Here is a 17,645-nt window from a genome sequence, read left to right on the forward strand (position 1 = left end):
AGACAGTGACCCAGGAGCCATTCCTAAACACTATCTTTTCCAAGTCACCTTATAAAATATCCTACAAAGAAGGGATCTGGAGATTACTGTTACTTTTTAGAAGTTCTAAACCTCAGGTTCTATCTACAAAATAGTTATTAGCTCTTCACAAGTTGAGAAATAACACTGAGGCAATTTATAAAAGGCACTTAATGTATGTCTACAATATAGATAGATAATATCAAGGGAAAAAGCCTGTTTATTCACTAAAGAATACTCTATCCTCATATTTAAACCCACCATATAAACCATGGCAGCACTAAGACTATTGGAGAGAAGTTTTCAAACATGACAACTTTAAACCACCTGTTATACTACACTGTGATTTTAAATCATTAATCAAATTCCAAAGGTTATCAGCCATATTACATGCCATGATTAGCTTTCTATAAGCAATTTTGTTTACTGTGTACAGATTGGTGTCAATGAAATAAAAAATAAAACTGAATACTAGGCAAAGAACTTTATTAACCTTGGTTTCAAATTTGATTCCCAGGCTTCTTCGGCTTAATTAGCTGCAAAGAATGAATTGTGTATAAGCAAAAAAGTGAAAAGAGCTGCAGTGTCCAAGGGGCTTGGGCTTAAAAATATTAGAGATCTAGATTTTATCACATCCATAAACAAAAATTTCTTAAAAAGCAGTCATAATATAAAATAGCAGCTCCCAGTAACTTCTTCAAGTTTTATCTTCAGAAGTTGACTCAATTCAGTTTGCCTCATTCTTGGAAGCCTCATCAAAATTCTCCACAAGATCTGGAACTTCATCATCATCCTCCTCTCCAGTAGCAAGTGGTGCTTTTCCACCCACAGATTGTTTGGGCAGAGCTTCATCCAGTCTCCTGAAACTAGTCAGACTGTCTGCCCCAAGCTGGTTTAGGATGCTGGGTAGCATTTCTGTCAGCTGCTTTGTCTCAGCATGGCCTGTAATGGTGAAAGTGTTTGCTGACAGAGATGCCTGAACTTTAGGGTTGTTAAAGTGGATCACTGTTCCTTGGTTTGTAAACATATTCACCTCTTCAATACCAGAGATATTGTTTACCCCTAACTTCTTTAAGGAGAACTGAAGTTTTTTATCATCTGCTGTGGCTGTTCTATGAACCACCTTCTTCTTTCTGCGAGCAGTTCCTTTCCCACCAATGTGCACTTGTGCCTGCAGTTTGGCGAGTTTTTCCTGGTTCATGATTGTTTCTTTCATCTTGTCGGAGCGGATAAGGGGTCGCGCGGGGGACTAGGGTTGGTGCTCAACGGGTCTCGGGTGGACCAGCTGAGATTGGGTGCACACACGCGGGGACGCAAGATGGCAGCTAAAGGGCCATTGTGGCACTATTTACAATAGCAAAGACTTATAACCAGCCCAAGTGTCCATCAACAATAGACTGAATAAAGAAAATGTGGCACATATATACCATGGAATAATATGCAGTCATAAAAAAGGATGAGTTCATGTCCTTTGCAGGGACATGGATGAATCTGGAAAGCATCATTCTCAGCAAACTCACACAAGAACAGAAAACCAAACACTGCATGTTCTCACTCATAAGTGGATATTGAACAATGAGAACACATGGACACAGGGAGGGGAATATCACATACGGGGTCTGTTGAGGGGTGGGGGGCTGGGGGAGGGATAGCAGGGGGTTGTGAGATTGGGGAGGAACAACATTAGGAGAAATACTTACTGTAGGTGACGGAGGGATGGATGCAGCAAACCACCATGGCATGTGTATATCTATGTAACATGCCTACAAGATCTGCACATGTGCCCCAGAACTTAAAGTAAAATTTAAAAAATTGAAGCGCAGTAGACTTCAACCTTAGTGAAAATCCCAAATTCTCTTATAACAGGGTACCTTGTTTTCTAAGCCTGCAGTATGAAGTTGCCTGTATCCCAAGCAGAAAGAAAGAATGAGACAATGCATATGTGACTCCCAGAGTACTGCTCATGGAAGGATTCACTAGACATTAGTTGTACTAAAATGAAGTAGGTGGGCGTAAGGAACCCAGGGAATACTAGAGACTCAGAGGATAGGAAAGGAACCTAGTACTGTGTACTCCCCTGTCCCTGCCTCACCATCGACTACATCAGGAGTTGTTCACTTGTGCCAAGTTGTTGCTTCCTCCCTCCCAGCCCTTCAGACATAAGAGAGGGATAATTGGAAAGGATACACCAGCAAAGTAGACAGCATACCAATGAGTGAGTCAGATGGGCTAACAGGCTTAATTCTTGTAGGGTTAAATGCAAATCATTCATTCAAATCATGTTGTGGAGTGCTGCTCTGTTGGGGAGAAATAAAAGTTCTGAACCATAACCCAAGTTGCAGAGGAACAAGTGGCTTCTGGACACTTCAAGGGAAGGAAGGCTGGCCAGGTGGACACATTCCCTGGGCATTCACACACTAGACACAGCATGAGGCAGGCATGGAACGAGAGGAAACTAGATACCAAAAAAAAAGAGGGCTTGGAATGAGCAAGTGAAAGAGCACAGGAAACTTAGGTTGATTTGTCATTCTGCAAAGAACACTGGTGACCATCCTGTGCAGCACTGCATTGATGTTTATAATGGGTTTACATGTTGACCTTGAACCCCAAGATGCCCGACAGAAGCTGCAGCGAGGCCACTGCTAGACTTAGAAGCACATGCAGTTTCAAACAGGAAGGCCTGGTTTTGACTACTGTTTCCATCTCTTGCTGGTTTTGTGAGCCTGGGAATGTCACAATCCTGTCTTTAGACCTTGATGTCTTCACTTATAAAATGAAGGTTAGACCAGGTGAACTCAAAGCTTTCTTCAGCCTCTGGTTCTAAAAGGCCATGGAAAGTGCATATGACTAGAAGAAAAAAGGCTTCCCTCCCACACAGAGTTTGCTGTATTCCTTGTTTATATTTTTCTGGGGCAGGAAACATGGTTTCCTCTAAAATTCTCATTAAGTTGAGAGAATGATGATGTACATGAGTCTCCATGGCCAAGGAGCTCAGGTTATTACTTCAGTCCACAGACACTCTGCACTATAGCCACCTCTTCAGATTCTCAACCAAAGAAGAGCTTCAGCTGCTTTGGAGTCAGGAGGCTGGGAGATGGCCAACTCCACTGCCCTGCAGCTCTCGGTGCATCTGTGTCCCTGTGTTTCTCCACCATGTCTTCACCACACTTGCCAATTTTCATGCCTTTCAGCATGTGTTCTTGTTTCCTGGATGGTTTCATGTCCCAGCTGGTGTTCTTTTCCCCCACCAATCTGCCTCAGAAAATATGTCCCTGCTGTCTGTCCACCCACCTCCCTCAAAGCTACATTCTTTCCCCAAACAGCGTCATGCCACCGAGTCCAGAGGAGCTGTCATCCCAGTGTTACTGAGGGCCAGAGAGCATGGAGCCAATTCTAGGTCTCCTCGTCTCCCATTGATTGTACACACACCAGAAGATGATTGTACACAGACTCTGCTTCTGCCTTTTCTCTGTTGTTAACACCTCTTTTCATCTGGATTCTTCTTCAAAATGAATGCAGTTTGGTTGTAAAACCACTGACAGGGATTGGATGTCTCCCTCCTATATAAGTGATAAAGCAGTGCACTGACATCACACAAATTTGTGATGCGCCTACTATGTGTCAGGCATTGGACTGGCTGAGATGAATGCAGTGAAGAATCAGGAACTGCCCAGCGAGTATGAAAACCCAAACGATTGATCAATGAGGCATCCCAATACTGTTCCTTAAAAGAACAGATCCTTCAAGGGAGCTATTTGTTCCTTCAAGGAAGTTAGCCAATGCATTCAAGTTAATGATCTTCTCAAGGGAGCCTTATCAATAATTCAGTTCTGCTGCTGTCTGAATTGCAAACACTCGTCTTCATAACATTCCCAGCAAGGTTCCCTGTTCTGTCCATCACTCTGATGTAGGGAGAAGTGTGTCCTATGGTGTCAGTCTGTAATATTGTGGGAAGAGAATGGATAGGGGTTAAGAGCCCTGGAGCTCAGGCCCAGCTCTGCCATTTAACTAGCTTATAAATTCTCTGAGACACTTGACCTAAGGTAAGTTCTCTTTCTGTGAATGATCCAATGTAGAAAGATTGGAGCCCATTGTTTTCAGTGTCCCCTTGAGCTCTAAAATGCTCTCATTCTATTACCTGTTGGCTGCAATTCATTAAGAAAGGCATAGTTTGAGACCTACAGGAAGAAGAAATGACATGGGGAAAGGCTCTCATAGGGGAAGAGGACCCAAGAGGTTGTGTGTGGTATTTAAAGGGGCCAAGTAACTGCGGCTTCCTGTGAGGAGGCATTGGGATACAGGGAAATCCTGCCTGGGCAGTTGGGTTGACATCATGAATGACTTCATCTTGCCCCATGAAAAGCCTGATGAGCATATGGCTTTTTGAAGCACAGCAGACCTGATCATGAAGAGTGTATGTGCATGCATGTGTTTACACGTGTGTGTTTACACATGTGTGCACACTCGTTCACTTCTCCCTCCCTGCATTTAAGCACAGGCTTCCACCCCATATCCGAGTGTCAATCATTCATCACTGTAATATTTTTATCTTTGCTTTCTAAAGCCTTTCCTTCCAGCCTCAGCTACCTTTATTTCTTCTCTTTCCTTTTTTCCTCCTTCCCTTGTCTCCCTTCATTTCACTCTCCCTCATGAATACACGTTTTCTTAAAAAAAAAAAAAATTAAACAGCACAAAATAGGGTAAAGTGAAAAATCTCCCTCTCTTTCCTCTGGCACCTAGTTCTCCAGTTTCCTCTTCAGACACAGTCACCACTACCATTTTGCTGGGGTTTTTTTTTTTCCACAAACTTTCAAGGGTATTATCTGCACAGTCCTGCATGTATTTATTCATAAATCCCTTTTATACAAAGGTTCTGTCTCCTACTACTTTTTCCAAGTTTTGTTCATTTATGGTACAAGTATATCTCATTTTATATGACACATGCACCCAGAAAGTCACATTAATCCAACTCTTTTAGTTATTGAAGAAGAAAAAAATGCACTAAGGAATAAGACAATTGATATTTTAAATCTTTGTGTTAATAATTCTTTCTTCCCACCCCTACCATTGAACCAGTTGTGTGTATACTTTGGTATTTGGGTTTCTTTAAAACAAACCATTCCTGTATTTTAGATGTTCTCATGGTTAAAGAAATTGTTCTCAACTCAAAAAAAATACATGATGACTTTTTGGACTATTGTGCACTTTATAGTTTTCCATAATGAGCCAAGTGAGCCTATTAGCATTCAAACCCCAGCAGGATAGTGGTGCCCCAGAAAAGTGCACTGCAGGTGACCTAGATGAGGGGCTCAAGCTTAAACTGTATTACATAACTGCCAGCAAGATGTTCACAAGTAGCGAGCAGGGAGCTACCTGCTGAGCACTGCCTTATACAGTGTGAGAAATTCAAGAAAGTTAGGTACTGACACCTTAGATAAAGACGAATCTTGAATCAAGTTGAAGAAAAGCATACGACAGATTAAAATTACATGCCAAAATTATGCATAATTGTGCCAGACTTTGAGCATCATTGGAATTCTGAGAAGGAAGGCAGAGGAGGTCAGTGTGACCAGGGGCTTTGGAAAGGGGCTTGATGGAGAAGCTGAGGCTGAGTGGGCCTTAAAGGATGAGTAGGGCTGAACCAAGGGAGAACACGGGTACGGTCATTTCCTAGGACTGCTGTAAAAAGTACCACAAACTAACTGGGCTAATATAATAGAAGTTTATCCTCTCACCTTCTGTTGACTCAAGGACAGTATCCTGGTGTCAGCGGGGTGGTGCTGCCCCTGAAACTTGCAGAGGAGAACCCTTTCTTGCATCACCCCAGTCTCTGCCTCTGTCCTCATACGGCCATCTTCTCCCCATGTATCTCTGGGCCATCACATGACCTTCTCTCTTACAAGGACACCAGTCATATTGGATTGGGGCCACCTTCCTGGGATAACCTCACCTTAACTTACCTAATTGCAGCTTTAGTGACTCTATCTCCATATAAGCTCACCTTCTGAGGTTCTGGGGATCAGGAGTTCAACATACGTTTCGGTGGAAACAATTCAAAATTCAATCCATAACAAGTAGCAGGGATTTTCCACATGGCTCTGCTTCCAGTCTGCCTCGCCCTCTACCATCGCCCTGGGTAAATTCAGTGCCCAAGGACCTCACCTCTCCTTCAGCAATCCATTCACACAGCCTCACTATGGAACATGTTATGCCCCAGAACTTCCATTTCTACAAAATAGAAAACTCTGCAATCCTATTGTCTGGGCCGTTTCCTGCTCTTCTACTTTGCCTGCTTCCTTTCTCCCTGTCTCCTCATGGTCCCAGTCTGCCAGCTCCTTTTCCTCATCTTCTCCCCACTGTCTGGATTCACATTCCTCTCCAACCACCTTGGACCACACTAAGTCACCTGCGCTCTCACCAATGGTATCAATATCCCTGCCCTCTTGGGCTTCCTCTTGCAACAATGGATCCACAGTGCAGCGGAAAACCAGGAAAAGGCCTAGATACTTGTCTAGAAAAAAAAAAAATTAACTGCAATCTTAGCTGTGTGCTAGCATGCACATTCTCATTCCCATTTGATCCCCATTTTCCACATCAGCTCCCATACTCTCCCCATCCATCCCAAGTCCAAATCTTAACCACATTTCCTTCCCTTTCTCCAGAAATGACATTGTCCTCTATTACAGGAAGCAAATTGAGGCCCTCAAACATAAACTTCTTTAGCCTCCTCCCACTATGGTTCAAAATGTATGCCTAGCTTTTCTCCTATGCCCATTCCTCCTCTAGAGTTCCATGGCATTTTCATAAGGAAAAGACAAGTAATATTTGTTGAATCCCATCTCAAGCTTCAGGCCTTAGGCTAGGAGTTTGCATATATTATTTCATTTATGTTTCTACTGTGACACTGACATTGTTCAGTCTTTGTTTGTTTACCCTTCTATGTGACCCTCTAACTACAAGCTTCTTGGGAAAATCTCTTGGCCTCTTTACTCATTACACATTATTTCACATAAACCTCTAAAACCTTAAGAACCAAGTAGAGAACTGCTATTACCTCTAAGTTACAGGCAACAGAGGCTCACTGAGGGTCAGCTGCTAGACCAACCTAATACTGCCTGGAAGTAGGGGAGCAGGGCACAGGCACAGATACATCTCACTACAAAGCCTGTCTGCGAAGGACCAGATCACATTGAATGAATTAAGGGGCACAGCACCAAGCCAGGCCTAGGCAAGAGGGAAGATGAGAACCCGCTCCTACTTCCTCCATCAGATGACTCTCTTCTCTTTCACCGGGAGCTGCTCCCAGAGTCTGGAGTAAAAAACATCTGAAAATTATTCAAGTTCCATAGGTATCCTCGCATCCATTAGTTCAACAGGTATTTAATGAGTGCCCTGTATGTGTCAAACTCCATGCTAAAATCTGTGACCACAATTATGACCAAAGCAAACCTGGCTCCCTTTCTGCCCCCAAGAAGCTTGCAGGCTGAAGACCCTCTCCAGAAATGAACATAAAGGCGGAAGGGGGCCATTCCTAGCCCAGTACACTGCTTGTCCCCAGCCTTTCCATTTCATCCAGGACATTCAGGCCTGAGAGCAGGGATACGTTCCCTCCTCCCGGGAGTCCTGGGGAAAAGGGGAAAGAGGCAGGTTGCACTGCAGTTTTCTCTTGTCATCCCTAAAGGGAAATGGCAGGCAGAGCTGCTTCCAGCCTGGATTAGATATCGCGGGATTTAGATATCTGAGCCAGAGCTCAGACTGTTCCCAGTGTCCCTGACTGAGGAGGCAGAATCCCACACCAGCCCTGACGGCAGCTGCTGGCCTGTCCCCACTGCCCAGGTATATGGAACGTGCATGTATCTCCCAGTAGGCTTCGGCTTGTGTGGCATGTCTCAACTTCAGCATTACTGATGTTTGGACTGAATAACTCTTTGCTGTCCTATGCATTGTACAATGTTTAGAAGCCTCCATGGCTTCTACCTACTAGAGGCCAATAGCAACATTGCCAGACCCCATCCTAGTTATGACAACCAAAAATGTCTCCAGATACTGCCAAATGTTTCTTTAGCAGGGAGGGGCGAGGAGTCGAAATCAGCCCCAACAGACAACTATTGTTCCAGTGCACTGACGATTGCTTGGATGATCTCCAAGAGACCAACTGGGGATGCATTACCTGAGTGCCACAGAGAGGTCACTCTACGAAGGACACCCCTGTGCGGCCAGGAATCTCCCACAGCATATGGCTGCAGAGGTGACCACTGCAACTAAGATCCTCAGCTCAGATTCAACACGTCCAACCCCACCTGGAGACTCAGGAAAGGCTCACCCATGCCCAGGAGTCCCAGGACACTTGCAGCAGGGCCCACAACAGGATAAGTTATAGGCTATTCCTGCTGAGGTCTCTGATCTGAATGGTTCAAACTTGCATCTTATTCCCAAGGTATTTCCTGCCAGCTACCTTGTTTGCGATCACTTCCTGGAATGCTTTTATTAGAGTATTGTCTCTTTTTCTCATACCCTCTCCTTTAAAATGTGAATGTCTTCAGGAGAGCATAGTAAATCACTGACATTTTATCTGGAATTAGCTGATAAATCCTTGGACCAGATCCTGTGAAAATTAGACACATGTCAGACAGCTTTGACTGGAAGTTTTCTAAGTCTCCCAGAGTTTCTCAGTAGGTGGCTTTGCAGCCACATCTTTTATATGCCAGGGTGAAAACTGGCTGAATTTTAGTGTCTTAATTTTTTTTTTTTTTTTTTTTTTTGAGATGAGTCTCACTCTGTTGCTCAGGCTGGAATGCAGCGGCACAATCTCGGCTCACTGCAACCTCTGCTTCCTGAGTTCAAGTGATTCTCCTGCCTTGGCCTCCTGAGCAGCTGGGACTACAGGCACACACCACCACATCTAACTAATTTTTATATTTTTAGTAGAGATGGAGTTGTGCCGTGTTGGCCATGCTGGTCTCAAACTTCTGACCTCAAGTGATTTGTTCACTCAGCCTCCCAAAGTGCTGGGATTATAGGCGTGGACCACCATGCCCAGCCACATGTATCAATTTGAGGGGAGTTTTCCTGAATCTATTATGCAACCCAATATACCCCAGAACATCATAACTAGTGTAATGGTACTGCATTAGAAAACACCTTTTCCTTTCTGTGACGCTCCATTTCCAGGAGGATCCTCAGTGGTCATGAGGATTCTTCATACTGAGGTGGAAAATAAGAGCTAGTGCTAGAGAGGAGGGAGGAAGGGAAAATGGGGACCCCTGCCAATTTGACTTTTCCCGCCTGCTTGGGTGAGGGCCTGTGGAGACTATGACCTGCTAAATTTGTTTCTCAAGGAGAATTCATTCATTGGTATTTACTAAGAATTTTCTTGTGCCAGACCCAGAAGCACTGATTTGCACTCTCCTTCCTTGCAGGCCTTGTTCTGAGATGGAAGTGGTCCCACTGGCTCCCCAGCAATGGGTGGAGAATGTGCCATTGGAAGCATGTTGCCAAGAAATGAAGTCATGAATCCTGCCCCAAATCAGTTCAGTTCCAATCAATTATCATACGTGGATTTGAAACTGAGACAATGGCGTCCAGGAAGGCCCAAGATATCCAGATCTCACTGGCTGCCACCCAGAACTTATGACTAGATGGACAGAAGTGAAGTTTCAGAAAATACCTGGACCTTTGGGCTTCTCTTCAGCAGATCCAGAGGTCCGGGCTAAGAACACACACTCATGCCAACCCCACCCTGGAGCCCAAACCACTGGGAAGCTGAAGTGCACCCCTTGTAGGTCTCCTGGACAGAGAAGCTAACCCATCCGAGTTAACACCCACTTTGTGACAGATTCTCTGCTTCTGCATGGCTGCAGATGCCCAAGAAATGGCTGGGCCATTGGCACAGGTGCATTCCCGTGTTTCTTAGAGTATGGTTGTCTTGGCCCATTTAGGTTGCCATAACAGAATACCATAGACTGGGTGGCTTATAAACAACAGCAATTCATTTCCTGTAGTTCTGAAGGTTGGGAAGTCCAAGATTAGTCACAGCAGATTCAGTGTTCAGTGAGGGCTTCCCGGTTCAGACATAGCCACCTTCTCATTGTGTTGTCTCGTGGCAGAGGGGTGAGGGGACTAACTGGGGTCACTTTTATAAAGGCACTGATCCCACCATTAGTCTAATTAGATAAATCTTAGGCTTTACCCTCCTGACCTAATCACCCCTCAAAGGCCTGGGTTTCCACATAGAAATTTTGAAGGGACATAAATAGTCTCTAGTAATGGTATTTGCTATGGTTTGAATGATGGTTGTTCTCTCCAAAATTCATATTGGAACTGAATCCCAAGGCAACAGTATTAATAGGTGTGGCTTTTGAGAGGTAATTAAGTCATGAGGTTTCCAGGCTCATGAATGAGATTTGCACGGTTATAATAGAACTCAATGGGCCAGGCACAATCATGCTTGTAATTCCAGCACTCTGGGAGGCCAAGGCAGACATATCATTTGAGGTTACGAATTTGAGACCAGCTGGCCAACATTGTGAAATCCCATCTCTACTAAAAATACAAAAAAAAATTAGCCGGGCATGGTGGCTCACCGCTGTAGTCTCAGCTACTCAGGAGGCTGAGGCAGGAGAATTGCTTGAACCCAGGAGGTGGAGGTTGTGAGCTGAGATCGCGCCACTGCACTCCAGCCTGGGTAACAGAGTGAGACTCGGCCTCAGAACAAAAAGAAACAAAAACTCAAAGTTAAACGTGCCTTTCTCTTTTGCTCTTTTGTCCCTCTCACCATATGAGAAGCCAACATTTGTCCTTTCAGGGTGCAGCAACAAGGCATCGTCTTGCAAGAGAGAGCATCCCTCACCAGACACCAAACCTGCTGGCATCTTGATCTCAGACTTCCAAGTCTCCAGAACCATAAAAATAAATATTTATTGTTTCTAAATTCCCCAGTTTGTGGTATATTGTTATAACAGCACAAAAAGATTAAGACAGGACTTCAACCACCTGCATCAAAATCACCTGTGGAGTGTGTTTAAAATGTACATTAAAAATGCAGCCCCGGCCGGGCACGGTGGCTAATGCCTGTAATCCCAGCACTTTGGGAGGCCAAGGCGGGTGGATCACGAGGTCAAGAGACCAAGATCATCCTGGTCAACACGGTGAAACCCCGTCTCTACTAAAAATACAAAAAAATTAGCTGGGCATGGTGACGCATGCCTGTAATCCCAGCTACTCAGGAGGCTGAGGCAGGAGAATTGCCTGAACCCAGGAGACGGAGGTTGTGGTGAGCCGAGATTGCACCATTGCACTCCAGCCTGGGTAACAAGAGTGAAACTCCGTCTCAAAAAAAGAAAAAAAAAGACCTGATAAATAAGAATCTCAAAATGATAGGAACCAGGTCTCTGGCTTTTGTGGTGCACACTAATTAGAGAATCATTGGCAAGGTGAAAAGAACACAAGCTTTGAAGCCAATTGACCTACATTACAACTCTAGCCCTGCAACTTCTAGACTGTGTGGCCCTAGGAAAGTTATTTATCTTCTCTTCATTTCTAAAGTGGGGAATAATAAAACTACCTAATAGTGTTTGGTCTAAGAATCAATATGATAATGTGCTAAAAAATAAAACTCAATGCATTGTTCGGGCTTCCATAGTAAGTGCTCAGTACTAGTAGGCTGCTATTATTTTCACAATATTTTGTGGAATTTAGCCAAAGGATTCAATGTACTGTGAATCCTCAAACCTGCTGAATCTTTCTGGAACCCTCCAGCTATGCCCTTGCTGCAGACTACAACAGCCAAAAATGAGAGATACGTGTTATCCAGTATCATCATTACTCTCCAGTGGAACTTTCCCAGCCCAGAGGACCCAACAGAACTATTCTCCCACCAGGCCTTTGAGAATGACAGGCAGGCAGAGTGCAGCTAACTCATTTGCTCCTTTTTAAACCTTCAGGCACCATAACTTCTAAAGACCCTGATCTCAGCAGCACACACACATCACCCAGACCCAGCCTTACCCACGGCACCACTGCACTAGGCTGTCACCCACAATGCAGCTGACAGGCACAGTGTGATAAGTAAGCTATTTTCTGAGTCTGCACAAGAAATTTTTCATATTCCAGAGCTCATACAAATGGAAGAGGCTGCTAAACAGCAGTGTCAGAGAGTTATGCATAAGAGCATTATGCGTTTCACAAGGAAATTATTTTTAAAAGCTTTTCCACTGACAGTTTTTTCAAAGAGAGACAATTGTTCCCTTTGAAAGTTCCTATTTTCTAACACAGATAAGCAGCTTAGTCCTGCTTAGGGGGTAACTAAGTATTCCTTCACACTTTTATTTCTGCCCTGGATTATTTCAAACCCTAGGCCTCACAGGAAATCAAGTCCCAAGCTTGGGTATTAGGCAAGAGGTCTCTTGATCCCCAAGTTCTGAGCTGTAAGAAAAAGATTCCATTTTAAACGGGAAATCTTCCTTCAGTTAGGTATTTTGGGGACTAACCTTCCTTATTTCGTAATCTCATCACCCATCACAGTCCTAATTCATCAAAGGACCTGCAAGTGTTAGGTCCTATAAGAAGACAGCTGGCTGGGTGCGGTGGCTTACGTCTGTAATCCCAGCACTTTGGGAGGCTGAGGCAGGTGGATCATGAGGTCAGGAGTTCGAGACCAGCCTGGCCAAGATGGTGAAATCCCGTGTTTACTAAAAATACAAAAATCAGCTGGGCATGGTGGCAGGTGCCTTTAATCCCAGCTACTCGGAAGGCTGAGGCAGAGAATCACTTGAACCCAGGAGACAGAGGTTTCGGTAAGCCGAGATCACACCACTGTACTCCAGCCTGGCTGTCAGAGCTAGACTACCTCTTAAAAAAAAAAAAAAAAAAAAGGATGAAGATCTTAAAGACAAGTGCAAACTCACTGAGCTGTCTCAGGAATGGTTACACAAGGGACTTTATCTGTGTTCTTTATTTTTGTTTCTTAATTTGGGTGATGAGCACATAAGTACCCAATGTTTTATCCTTTAAAAATTTGTATATGTCTGAAGTATTTCGCTAGAAATAATGTTTTTTACTATGCAATGAATATTCCAAGAAGATGTCTTCTAGACAGTCCCTAATCAGTCTAGGTACCATCTAGCCCCTGACATGTATTCTTTCAGCTCCTTCCCCTTTGATCATCCTAGAACATGATTGCTATGACCCTCTCCCAGACAACATTATTTAAGAGCAGGGACCATCCAATTTCCAGCACATTTCATAAGGCGGGACACCTGATAAGGCTATAAGTTGATACTTTCGTTCATTAAATTGTGGCCTTTCCTCCTCTAAGAACCTCGCTTTTACAACTACAACTATTTCCCTCTCTTTCCACTAATAAACCTACTGTATCATGGCCAAGGCCATTCCAGTGGATACACAGTTGTATAGCAGTCTGTTGAGATCTCAAGATTTAGAAGATGGTTCTTATAAGTTATATACACATGGACTTATTTTTCATTAAATCAGGTTGATGTGAGTTTAAAGCATAACTAGTTTCTCAAAACTCACACTGTTCTCAAGTCATTTATCTCTCTGGTTCTTCTGTTAGCCTAGACCCTTGGATTATTTTCTTTCTTTCAAGGTCATGTTGAGGCAGGAGGTAGAAGTCAACTCAGGAGGTGGGACTCAACTTCAGAGGCAGGACTTGGACACTGAAGCAAAATGAGGACCAGCTAAAACAGGGACAGGGCAGAAGGAGCTTTCCATAGACATGCCTACCAGTGTGCCATGGCAATTTACCATTTTGACGACAACACGCAGAAGTTCCCACCCCTTTCCATGGCAACAACCCAACAACCTGGAAGTTAGCACGCTTTCTGGACATTTCTGCATCTGCCCCTTAATTTGCATGTAACTAAAAGTGGGTATAGATATGACTGCAGAACTGCCCTTGAGCTGCTACCCTGGGAGCACTGCCTACAGGGTAGCCCTTCTCCATAGGGAGCAGTACCTCTGCTGATGCTGCACACTGCGGCTTCAATAAAAGTTGCCAACAACACCGGCTCACCCTTGAATTCCTCCCTGGGTGAAGCCAAGAATACTCCCAGGCTGAGCTCCAATTCTGGGGCTCTCCTGGTCTGCATCAATCTTACTTCCATCTTCCATTTGAAAATGTACTCAGAGAAACATTCTGACTGGGCTTTCTCCTGTTCATGGTTTATGGCGCTCCCCTGGATTACCCGAGTAGCCAGGCTCCACCAGCAATTCTCGAATTCCCCTTGGCTCTCCTTTTCTCTCCTCCTCTCTTCCTGGCCCCTCACAGCTTTATTCACCAGTGTCAACTTTCAGGCACTCCCACTCCACACCCTTCCTACTCCTGTGTCTTCCCTCATCCAGAACCAGAGGCCCACCTCTGAGATTTCACTCCCGAGTAACTTTTCTTCCTCTTGTGCTTTCCTCTATCCACATAGCAAGATAAATTAGCTGAGCTAGGTTTTTGGAGGCAAGAGCCTGCTCTGACCTTCAGAAGTGCCCTCACACATGGAGAAATGATGCTACCACTGGCCAGGTACAATCAATGGAAATCCGTAAGAGCAATGCTCTTTCCCTCTGACTTACGCTGTGTTTAAAATGAGGAAAGGCGGGAGGTACAGTGGTCTTGCCAGAACCCCACAATGCTATCAACTTATGCCATTCAGCTTGTACACAAGGGTCCCTAAGCCTGCAGGCACCACAAGGGAAGATGGATAAGGCTGCTTAAATAACAGTCCACCAGAACCAACCGCTGCTCCTCTCTGAGCCACAGGCTTTGTTGCAGGGTCTAGATTACTCTCCAGAACAATTTCTTCCTTTAAAGTCAAATTTCTCTAGGAGACACCCTTTCCCTTCTTCCCATCATGCTTGTCCCAACGGTCCTGTCCCTTCATACCCCCATTATTCCTCTTCCACATCCAGTGGAAGGGATTCAATTATCTTCAGCCCAATTGTGGGCAGTGTTCATGTTGTTGTGGCCAGTGTTGTTGCTGTCATTGTTTATCCTGGAGGGAACTCTGTAAACGTAAACACCTCACAATGAACTCTCAATTCCCAGGACTTTAGCCAAAGCAGACCTGTCCCCCAAATCTCAAGTGGTCTAAGTAAATAGATTTTCTGCTACAGAGTAAATTAAAATCAACTTCAGAAAATAATACCCTTAATCATCCAACTCTCATTTGACCCTAGTTTGGGTAGTATTCTTGGAGGACCAGGAATCAGAGCAAATTATTTTTCTGGAGATAAATTCACTGGTAGCATTGTCCAGTTTTGAGCTAGAGTGTCTCACATTTGATCATTTTTCATCCCAAGGAGATACTGCAATCTCAGTAAGGGCTTAACTCAATTGCGTTCATCCTCCTCCTCCTCCAAGCAAGTGCATTTCTCAAGGCCAGATGCCCATTACTAACACTGACTCCACATGGGAACACATCCACCCCACAAGCAATAATCATTATTTCATTCCCTAAGAGCTATGTCACTGTCAGACTGATCTTTGGTTAAACATCACCAACACTTAAGAACCAGAGGGAAAATCCCAACAGAAAAAGTTCAACATCTGAATAGATAATAACTATATAATTGAAAAACTGTTCAAATAGTTGAAACAAGTTTATGCTCAGTATGCAAGCCAGAAGGAAGAAATACTACACATTTATTTCTTCATTACTAAATTCATTTATAAAATGCTGAACATTAAAAATAAGTACGTTACTAATTGATTAAAAATATAAATTCAACCTAAGTTCTATTGGAAGAATTTGAAAATTAGGATTGTTTATGATAAGAGAGGTAATAAAGGTTAATACCAGTAGTTACCTTAAGGAATTAGTATTTGGGTAGCAAAAGAAGGAGTGGGAGGCATCTTGTGTCTTCATTTCAGTGCTTAGAAGCTGATCACCAGGTGATGATTTATTAAAATGGTGCTCCCAGGGAAAATCAGCAAGGAAGTAGACGTGAGCATTTATCTTCTAAATGTAGATGACTTCAAATGTAGTTTCTTTAAAAAAAAAAAAAAAAAAAAAAAAAAAAAAAAAAAAAAAGTGTCTAAGAGCCTTGCTACTCTAAACCTCTTCCTTGACTAACAACATTAATGACACCTACAAGATTGTTCAAAATGCAGAATCTGGGATTCCACTCTAGGCCTTCTGAAGCAGAATCTGCATTTTGCAAAGATCTCCAGGCAATTAGGATGCATATTAAATTTTGAAAAGCACTTCCTTATAGAAAGCTAGATCCAGTGGGAAATAGCTGTATCATGTAGCTAGTGACATAATACCAGTTGCGAAAATTCAGACAAACAAGTTGAAAATTTTTCGAAAATAGCAAATTAAGCACTTTGACAAAATAGTTATTGGAGCATACAGAAATAGTACAAATCTGAAAATTTTGGATTAAAATTGTGTTTCTTAAAAAAAAAAAAAAAAAAAAAAAAAAAAAAAGAACTAGTAGATACAGCTACAGTCTAAAAAGAACAAGAGAGATGAATGCCTACGGCCAGAGAGAGCCATTAGTCAATTCATATGCCCACATCTTATTTAAACTTCTGTTGTGAATAAATAATTACCTGTTAAAATTTGTTTCTCCTAGTAAATAATGAACTCTGAGAGACCAGGGACTGTGATATGTGAGACATTTACATAAAATCTTTCAACACATGTCTACATAGGAGGGATTCAGTAAATATTTTTATGTGTCATTTCTTGGTAAAACTGTAAAAGCAGTGAAAATGAGTATTTTAAAAATTAGACAATATGTACTTAAGCAATGACACTAATAGTTCATTTCTTCCACCTAAACACTTGTAAGATATCTAACATGTTGCAAGCATGTGTCAGGAGCTATGCATTCAAAGACAAATAATATGCCAGCTGGCCTGATGGGGAGGAGACAAGAATTTAGTATGGAGATAGATAGGTCTGCAAGGAATCTCAGTAGAATCTGGTAAGATCTGTGATGTGTGACTGGAGTTTGAAAGCAAATTTAAGGGACTTTGAACTCAAACTGTGGCAGGAGGGCAGAAATCAGGGAAGTAACTCTGATCTTAGACATGCAGGATTAAAGTACAACTAGGAACACAAAAACAATTGGAGGAAGGTGTTTTAGAAAGATGGAAAAGAATAAGCAAAGAAAATCTACAGCTCATATACCAGTCTAGGAGTACTTCAGAATAGTTGGACTGTGTATGTGTGAGAGGGTCTGGCATGAGACAAGCTGATGAGAGACACAGGAGCTAGACATACAGTGCATTGTATGTTGGGATGGAAGTCAGTGATCCTGATAGTCCCCATTTGGTACCAACATGCTGGGAGTGTTGGCTCCTGCTGGATACAGCTGAGTCTCTCTGTGAGCATTAATTACTTCATCCAAAGGAAGCCAAACCCAAGATCAAGACCCCTTCTCAGGGGCAGTCCCACAACCAGTGACTGGTGGGTGGCTACAAAAGTTCTTCCCCATTGCTTTAACGCTAGATAACTCTGAAGGGCTAACTCAGTCCACCAGCTCCCTATGGGATCAGCTGAGGCCTCTATTGCAACTGCATTGCAATTCATTTCCTCCCATTGCCTAATTCTGCTTCCTCCTTTATTGATTTTATGCTCAAGAACACTTCCCATCTCAGAGTATGCGTC

The 17,645-nt window shown here is 43.3% G+C and overlaps 1 pseudogene; it reads right to left on the bottom strand.

Moving 5' to 3' along the window:
* Window positions 1-376: 376 nt before the first annotated feature.
* Window positions 377-1,308, bottom strand: LOC101031147 (transcription factor BTF3 pseudogene; annotated as a pseudogene).
* Between the last annotated feature and the right edge of the window lie 16,337 nt (window positions 1,309-17,645).

Source organism: Saimiri boliviensis, chromosome 13 (assembly GCF_048565385.1).
Source record: "Saimiri boliviensis isolate mSaiBol1 chromosome 13, mSaiBol1.pri, whole genome shotgun sequence".
Lineage (NCBI taxonomy): Eukaryota > Metazoa > Chordata > Mammalia > Primates > Cebidae > Saimiri > Saimiri boliviensis.